The sequence below is a fragment of the Palaemon carinicauda genome, chromosome 9 (genome assembly GCF_036898095.1).
Source record: "Palaemon carinicauda isolate YSFRI2023 chromosome 9, ASM3689809v2, whole genome shotgun sequence".
Lineage (NCBI taxonomy): Eukaryota > Metazoa > Arthropoda > Malacostraca > Decapoda > Palaemonidae > Palaemon > Palaemon carinicauda.
In genome coordinates this window covers 110,181,045-110,190,997 of record NC_090733.1, presented here as the reverse complement: position 1 = coordinate 110,190,997, position 9,953 = coordinate 110,181,045, and the positions used below count along the sequence as shown (strand labels likewise).

The following is a 9,953-nucleotide window of genomic DNA, read 5'->3' as shown; positions in this document are numbered from 1 at the left end:
TAAATCACGTATATCAGTGAACAAGACACACACGTATATATATATATATATATATATATATATATATACATAAATAAACAGGAAAATTGATTTTAAGATATGTAGATAAAAAGATATGTAAGTATTAAGCAAGTAGGCAAGTAAGTGAATAATTAAATCAACGTAATTGTAATAGGCAGGTAATTCAAGTCAAAACACTGGAACTATGTATCACAACAGCTAAGCCTATCCTGATAGGCTTAGATAATTTCTATTTTAAGATCATCACCGGCGTAAAATAACTAAATCGGGAAAACTGGTGTGCTCTAGATTCCCAATACAGAAGTGCATATAATCCAAAAATTAATCAGAGGAATTCTAAATTCTATTTTTGGAAACAATAACCAAATCGTTATAACAAAACCCTGGCGTACCAAATTCAAATAATGTTATTTCTGAAGAGAAACTTGAAACTAATGATGTTATCAGGAGAAATAGTTAATAAAAGTTTAAATATTGTGGAAGGAACAAAGAAACATTAAAAGACATTTACCTTACAATATACGACGAGCTGATGGAAAGGTCACAGTAGGACATATAATGAGTATTGCACTCCAAGATATTGAATAATCTTTTGTGACGCCAAGAAAAGGTTGGATTGCAACTGACCTGAAAATAATAACCGTCATGAAAATCATGCCGTTTGAAAAATAAAAAAAGATTCAGAGATATAATAACTAGTATGGTTACTTTATCTGAATTTAACTGTTGTGGATAAAATGTTATCTTAGTTGATAATAGAAGTGTGCTAAAAAGCCACTTAACTTACAATTGTTTAAAAAACGGGTCTCGGTTAGTCGAAAGGGGTTGCAATGAGACTCGGCAATCACAAAAGGGTGAATATTTTAAACTTATTAAAAAAAAAACAATAGGGTACACTTTTATGTTTACTTAACCTCCCCTCTTTATGTGATCTGTATTGGGGGAATATAGCCCGAGCCCAATTCCCCCAAACATAACCTACCCTGGGAGTATAATAAAGTCGAAATTCTGTTCACTACTATAGTCACGGAGGGTGAGACCCTCTGTAGCCCCCCTTTAACGACCCTGCTTTGGAAGGGTGGGAAAAATATATTTATAATATTACCTGGAAAATGAATCCAAACACTGGTAAAAGTTAGGCACCGCAGGATTATATGAAAATGATTTGTGTCATGAGAAAGGAACATATTAATGGTATATTTTTGCGATACCAAACCAAAGAGCAAATGTATGATAAATATCAAACTTTAAATAATATATCTAATGCAACACCTAACAAATTCACAACCGAAACTCCGTAGAAGATTCGAAGATTAATATTTAAAGTCAACGAGGCAATCTCAATTTCTCTTCAATAAGAATTGATTAATGGATAACTCTCTGCTCAAGATATCGAGGGAAGTAACCTGCAAAGGAGTTGAAAACTAGCTTATGTAAAATATCAAAAGAAATCAGGATATTCTTACATCCTATTCGAGAGAGAGAGAGAGAGAGAGAGAGAGAGAGAGAGAGAGAGAGAGAGAGAGAGAGAGAGAGAGAGAGAGAGAGAGAGAGAGAGAGAGAGAGAGAGAGAAAGTACGTATATTCAGATATCGTTTCTCAAAAATGACCTATCAGCCAACAATAGCTGATATTTGATCCCCATTAATTATAATAAAATTAGCCCATTTTGCTTTTCAACTGTTCGTCGACGAGAAATGAACAATGAATGAACTAATTGTGACATACATAACGCCTTTGCTGATGTTAATTAAACAGGAGAAGGAAAGCATGCTTTAATTACCTACATTTTCTCAAGTTTCCACTGTAGATAATAGAATCCATGATGTCTGCAAAATAATGAAGCCTTATTTCGAACTCGATAATGAATAAAACCTTTTCTCCCTCAGGTTAATAGGTGTAATAAGAAAAGATTGATGCTAGAGTTAGAATTGATGTCAATAATCTTTTTTAATTAAATTTCAAAGATATAATTTACAGAAGAGAATTAATTCGCTTTTAGAGTGAAAGACAATGTTCGAAAAAGCGTTTATAGTATCGGATCCAAATAGAGAGAGAGAGAGAGAGAGAGAGAGAGAGAGAGAGAGAGAGAGAGAGAGAGAGAGAGAGAGAGAGAGAGAGAGAGAGAGTTAATTACCTTGTAATTTTGGTACTTCCAGAAACTAATTAATGCTGTGAATATCGTTGTCTCGCGTAAGGTATTTCGTTTCCGTGTCAAATAATGTTTCATTGTTATATAACTCGAGATTTTGTTTTTTTTGCCTGGTACGATCTTTGATTAGTCTACTGAACTCGTATCCGTAATATCTCTTAAATGTTGAAATTATAACTTTATAAATTTCTGTAATTTTCACAAGTAACATTATGTTGACTAACATTACGATAACTATTTCTGTTAATAACTTTATTAGTTAAAAATAAGACAAATAGGCCATTTGAATAAAGCACAACTTTCCCCTGGATAATGTAATCATGTGAAGAGGAATACGATAATGCATAGGCAACTGAATTGAAAACAACCAATAACGAATTAAAGAGCCAACTATAAGTAGAAGAGAGACTAGCTATGGTAAGCAGCTCTTCTAGGAGAGGGATACATCTAAATCAACCCATTGTTCTTTGGTTTTGGGTAGTTCCATACCCCCTGTACCATAGTCTTCCACTAGTCTTTACACTCGGGTACGCTGTTCTATCTTATTTCTCTTCCTTTTGTTTTGTTTTTAATTTCTTTTTATATATGTGAAGGATCTAATTTAATGTTATGTATTGTATTTTCTACCTTGATTGTTTATTTTTCTATTATAGTTTATTTATTCCCTTGTTTCGTTTCCTCCCTGGGCTATTTTTCCCTACCGCAGCCCTTGGGGTTATAACATCTTGCTTTTCCAACTAGTGTTATAACCTACCTTGTAATAATAATAATAATAATAATAATAATAATAATAATCCGTGGATTTATGTTCCCTCTGATGATGTTATCATATATCCAAACTCATTAAATACTCTTCTTCTTGGAATGCAAATGACTTAAAGAAGTTTAAAGAGTTCCGGATGCTGAAAAAAAAATCTAGTAATTCACTCCAAATAGATAAAAATTAAGGTATCTGGGATTACAAAATTCTGTCAAGGCAGATCAATCAACTTTCTGAAAAGGCAACTTTTTAAAAATGTTTTTTCCTAAACCATAAGATTTATTTCCTAGCCCCCTTTAGAATGTATAAAGTTTTGTTATTTCCATGAATCGTACCGTCAGATCAAAAGATCTTAAGTAAGAAGCAACAGCTTCATGATCTTATAAAATAAAGGAGTGTGACAGACTCCCATTAAAACAATGTTATTCTGCAGTTACTTCAAACTATATAATTTTTCTTTTTGTTTCTTAGTCGATTTTTAAATGTAAAAATTTTGGACGAGAAAATTTTCACGGTAATTGAATTTTTTACATGTACCATTTCATCGATGTATACAAAATACTTTCAATTGTGACTTTTTCGTTTGTTTGGAAAATGATTTTCCATATTTAGGTTACAAAATTCCCTATCAATTCATGTTTGAATAACAAGGATCAGTCAGTTATAATAATAAAAAAAGTATATGTAGTTTTTCTACAAACTTTTCAAGTTTTGAGAAAACTGGCTTCAAAACTTTTTTTGTAGAGATGATGATGATGATGGAAAAAATAGCCCAGTGAGGAAAGGAAACAGATAAAATGAACTGTATAAGTAATGAACCATTTTAAATAATATTCTAAGACCAATGACAAAATTGAAACAGATTTTTCATATACAAACTATAAAAGTAGACTTTTGTCAGTGTTTAATATGAAAATATTTACTGCAAGTTTGAACTTTCGAAATTCTACCGATGCAATAACCAGATTAGGAAGACCATTGAATTAAGTAGACTAGAGTGCATAAGACATTTTTCGGATTATTTTTTACCAGTAATTTTCATATACATTATGCCGAAACAAGTACAATAAAAGGTCCCATTCGCTAAAATATTATATTCACTTTCCTTGGTTACAGCCACAGTCTATGCAATTCAAACTTGGTTACAGCTGCTTTGTATGAGCCGTAAAGGTAACACGGTCGCCTTTCATATCTATGTTACGCCAATATCACTTTATTAGAACATTAAAAATACTTACTCTGGTTCATAACGCCAGTCGTAGACGATGACAAAAGAAAACTGCTAGTACTCCACTAAAAGGATTTTTCTATATCCACCCATTAAACATGAGAACCAGCTTCAGGGGATCTAAGGTTACATAGAGAAGTAGCAGTAACCCAGTAGATCTAAATATGATACACAACGATGCTAGAATATTAAAATAGCAAGATCTCTCTCTCTCCTTGAACTTCGGTATTTCAACTGATTTTCTATATTCCCGAGTAATTTTCGTGCTTCTTTTAGTCACTTTATCTAAAAATTCTAAAATGAAATTTCTTAATACTTTTTAAATTTCTGAGGTGTGTTAAAATGTATTTTCTGCTTGCTATCCATGTATGAGTATATATATAGCCAGACAATTGCTCTTTATCTTTTAGGGAAGATTATTATTATTATTATTATTATTATTATTATTATTATTATTATTATTGTTGTTGTTGTTGTGTATATTTAATAGGCATGAATTTCAATATGTAAACCAGATTATTGATAATATCATCTTCATCATTTCCGTTGTTTCAATAAAAAAAAATATCAAAAAAATGATTTTAACTGAATACTAAAAAAACAAATTCCTAAGATCAATTATCATTTCTAACATTGCAGACATATACAAATTGAATAGCCAAAGCAATACAAGTCCATTTATTTGCTATGTCAGATTCCTAAGGGTAAATACACACTGGAAAAACAAATAGAAATAAAATACAAGGAAAATATGAAAATTAATAAATCTAGGAGCAAAAGCAGAAAAGTCTTGTAACAATTAGCAGACATCAAAGCGTTCTCTGAAAAATACAAATATTTTCATGGCAGGAATTTTCTCAATCAGGTATAAATAGTAATAAAAAGTAATAACAAACGGGTATATTAATAAATCAGGCGGGATGGTGTATCATTCACTTCTTATCAGACGCCATAAAAAATGAACAATTAATAAGTGATAAATAATTTCATACAAAGCAAATCAACAACACTTGCAGCGAGATATTTCAACATATTCCAAAGAGGCAATGATAAAATCTCGATGCACTCTTTTAGAAATAAGTGAAAAAATAAGGATTCATGGAAAACCACATACACAGAAACCAAAGCAAAGGGCGCAGACGCGCGTGCGAGCTATACCTGTTAACCCCGCAGCTGAAATCCAAAGCAAAGATACCCATTAAAATGAGATGAACTTCAAAAGACTCGAGTTAGAAAGGAATAGCGGGAGGAAGCCTTGTTGTGAAATTGTTTTTCTGAAACGCAGATTGCAGCGGAATCAACCCGAAGATTAAAATGGGAGCACAAAGAGAATTACTGCAGCTAACGATTAAAAGAATGATACATAAAAAAAAAAGAATTAAGAATGCATATTCGTTACTGGTTCGTTTGGACTATGAGAATTAGAAAAAACAAAAGGGTTTCCTTGTTGTTCTATAGATGTGTGTTAACACTAGAAAAAGGTATAATACCATCAATCTACCTATCTATATATATATATATATATATATATATATATATATATATATATATACATATACATACACACTCACACGATAGCTGCAACCTTTTCTAGTATACTACAGGACAAAGGACTCAGACATGTGAATTCATGCCTGGTGTTTGGCCAGTTTCCATCACCACGTTGGCCAGTGCGGATTGGTAATGGTGGGATGTTTTCGTCTGACCGATCATATCAAACCAACCTAGTATGGGTGGCCCTGATTAATACATAGAGATACGCAAACCCTTTCACCATGTTAAGATATACCCACTTACAAAGGGTTAAAGAATATACACAGTATACTATATATATATATATATATACATATACAGTATATATATATACATGTATGTATATATATATACATATATAAATATATACATATATATATATACATATACAGTATATATATATACATGTATATATATATATATATATATATACATATATAAATATATACATATATATATACATATACAGTATATATATACATGTATGTATATATATATACATATATAAATATATACATATATATACATATACAGTATATATATATATATACATGTATGTATATATACATACATATATATATATATATATACATATACAGTATATATACATATATATATATATATATACATATACACATATATATATATATATACACATATATATATATACACACACATATATATATATACACACATATATATATATACATATATATATATATATATATATATATATATATATATGTATAGGGCCACGAGGGCATTAAAACAATTAGAATAGCGCCAACGTTATCCTTGCGTGTCGTAAGAGGAGACTAAAAGGGACGGGACGAGGGGGCTGGGAACCCCCTCTCCTGTATTTACAATCCTGTGAGACATCAGCAAAGAGTTTTGGGGTGTTTGAATGTGCGTGGATGTGGTACAATAGAGAGTAAAAGATATGAGATTGGAAGTATGTTTAGAAATAGAAGGATGGATGTATTGGCCTGTGTGAGACAAAGATAAAAGGGAAGGGTGAAGTGATGTTTGGTGAAATGTCTGGTAGAGTGTCTGGGATTGAAAGAGGAAGAGCAAGAGAAGGTGTGGCTTTTTTGCTGAGTGAATGGATGACAGGTAAAGTATTGAAATGGAAGGAGATATCATCTAGGTTAATGTGGGTATGGGTTAGGTTGGGTAGGGAATGTTGGGCTTTTGTCAGTGCGTATGGGCCAGGTAGTGAGAAAAGTGAAGAAGAGCGGAATGAGTTCTGGAATGAATTTACTAAGTGTGTAGAAGTACTGGGTAGGAGGAATTATGTAGTTGTCATGGGTGACTTAAATGCTAGAGTGGGTGCTGGAGAGGTAGAAGATGTCATAGGGAAGAATGGCATACCAGGTGAAAATGAGAGTGGTGAGAGACTGGTAGATATGTGTGTTGAGCAAGAGATGGTGATAAGTTCTAGCTTTTTCAAAAAGAAAGATAAAAACAAGTATACATGGGTAAGAGTGGCAAATGAAAGAGTAGTAGAAAGGGCATTAATGGATTATGTGTTGATAACTAAAAAAATGTTTGGAAGATTGAAAGACGTGCACGTGTTTAGGGGTATGGCTAACGGTATGTCTGATCATTTTTTGGTGGAAGGAAAATTAGTTGTAGCAAAAGAGTGGGGGAATAGAGTAGGTGGATGTAAAAGGGAGCTAGTGAAGGTTGAAGAGCTAATAAAACCAGGGGTAAAAAGTAAATATCAATAGAGGTTGAAAATGGCATATGACGAAGTGAAAGTAAGAAAAACTGGTAATTTAGAGGAGGAGTGGAAGTTAGTAAAAGAAATTTTTTTTGGGATTGCAAGAGATGTGTGTGGCAAGAAGGTTGTTGGAGGCAGCATGAGGAGGGGCAGTGAATGGTGGAATGAAGGAGTGAAGGTGAAAGTGTAAGAGAAAAAGAGGGCTTTTGAAGAATGACTGCAGAGTAATAGTGTAGAGAAGTATGAAAAATATAGAGAGAAAAGTGTGGAAGTAAAGTGCAAGGTAAGTGAGGCAAATAGGGCAGCTGACCTGAGGTGGGGTCAGGGATTGGGTCATTCATATGAAGAGAATAAGAAGAAGTTTTGGAAAGAAGTGAAGAGAGTAAGGAAGGCTGGCTCAAGAATTGAAGAGACAGTGAAAGATGGAAATGGAAGGCTGTTAAAAGGAGAGGAGGCAAGGAAAAGGTGGGCGGAATATTTTGAAAGTTTACCGAATGTTGAGGACAATAGGAAGGCAGTTATAATTGCTGTTGCAGGTGTTGAGGTGCCGGTGATGGGAGATGAGAATGAGAGAGATTACAATAGAGGAAGTGAGGAGAGCACTAGATGAAACGAGAGTAGGAAAAGCATCTGGTATGGATGGTGTGAGAGCCGAGATGTTGAAGGAAGGGGGTGTGACTGTACTTGAATGGTTGGTGAGATTGTTTGATATGTGTTTTGATTTGTCAATGGTACCAGTAGATTGGGTTTGTGCATGTATTGTACCACTATATAAGGGTAAGGGAGATGTGCATGAGTGTAGTTGGAAAAGTGTATGGTAGAGTACTGATTAATAGGATTAAGAATAAAACAGAGAATGCAATCTTAGAAGTACAGGGTGGTATTAGAAAAGTTAGGGGTTGTATGAATCAGATTTTTACAGTTAGGCAGATATGCGAGAAATATTTAGCAAAAGGTAAGGAGGTGTATGTTGCGTTTATGCATCTGGAGAAAGCATATGATAGAGTTGATAGGGAAGCAATGTGGAATGTGATGAGGTTATATGGAGTTGGTGGAAGGTTGTTGCAAGCAGTGAAATATTTCTACAAAGGTAGTAAAGCATGTGTTAAGATAGGAAATGAAGTGAGCGATTGGTTTCCGGTGAGAGTGGTGCTGAGACAGGGATGTGTGATGTCACCGTGGTTGTTTAACTTGTATGTTCATGTAGTGGTGAGAGAGGTGAATGCTCGAGTGCTTGGACGAGGATTAAAACTGGTAGACGAGAATGGCCATGGATGGGAGGTAAATCGGTTGTTGTTTGCGGATGATACTGTACTGGTTGCAGATGCAGAAGAGAAGCTTGGCCAATTAGTGACAGAATTTGGACGGGTGTGTGAGAGAAGGAAGTTGAGAGTTAATGTGGGTAAGAGTAAGGTTATGAGATGTACGAGAAGGGCAGGTGGTGCAGGGTTGAATATCATGTTGAATGGAGAGTTACTTGAGGAGGTGGATCAGTTTAAGTACTTGGGGTCTGTTGTTGCAGCAAATGGTGGAGTGGAAGCAGATGTACATCAGAGAGTGAATGAAGGGTGCAAAGTGTTGGGGGCATTTAAGGTAGTAGTAAAAAATAGAGGATTGGGCATGAATGTAAAGAGAGTTCTATATGAGAAAGTGATTGTACCAACTGTGATGTATGGATTGGATCTGTGTGGAATGAAAGTGACGGAGAGACAGAAATTGAATGTGTTTGAGATAAAGTGCCTAAGGAGTATGGCTGGTGTATCTCGAGTAGATAGGGTTAGGAACAAAATGGTGTGGGTGAGAACGGATGTGAGAAATTAGTTAGCAGTTAGAGTGGATGTGAATGTGTTGAGGTGGTTTTGCCATGTTGAGAGAATGCTAAAGAAGGGGATGAATGCAAGAGTTGATGGGAGAAGTACAAGAGGAAGGCCAAGGTTTGGGTGGATGGATGGAGTGCAAAAAGCTCTGGGTGATAGGAGGATAGATGTGAGCAAGGCAAGAGAGCATGCTAGAAATAGGAATGAATGGCGAGCCATTGTGACGCAGTTCCAGTAGGCCCTGCTGCTTCCTCCGGTGCCTTAGATGACTACGGAGGTAGCAGCAGTAGGGGATTCAGCATTATGAAGATTCATCTGTGGTGGATAACGGGGGAGGGTAGGCTGTGGCACCCTAACAGTACCAGCCGAACTCGGTTGAGTCTCTTGTCAGGCTGGGAGGAACGTAGAGAGGAGAGGTCCCCTTTTTTGTTTCATTTGTTTGATGTCGGCTACCCCCAAAAATTGGGGGAAGTGCTTGGTATATGTATGTATATATATATATATATATATATATATATATATATATATATATATATATATATATATATATATATATATATATATTATATACATATTATATATATATATATTATATATATATATATATATATATTATATATATATATATATATATATATATATATATATATATATATATACACACATAATATGTATGTAGATTATGTACTAGAAGTATTTCCAACTGAGGTTGCAAACTA

The 9,953-nt window shown here is 34.1% G+C and overlaps 1 long non-coding RNA gene across 1 annotated transcript in view; it reads right to left on the bottom strand.

Moving 5' to 3' along the window:
* Nucleotides 1-529: 529 nt before the first annotated feature.
* The window catches only part of LOC137646831 (uncharacterized), a 384,799-nt gene continuing 375,375 nt past the window's right edge, over nucleotides 530-9,953 (bottom strand). The window contains exon 3 of the long non-coding RNA XR_011045473.1: nucleotides 530-648. This is a non-coding gene — a long non-coding RNA (uncharacterized lncRNA). The remainder of the gene's footprint in view (nucleotides 649-9,953) is intronic.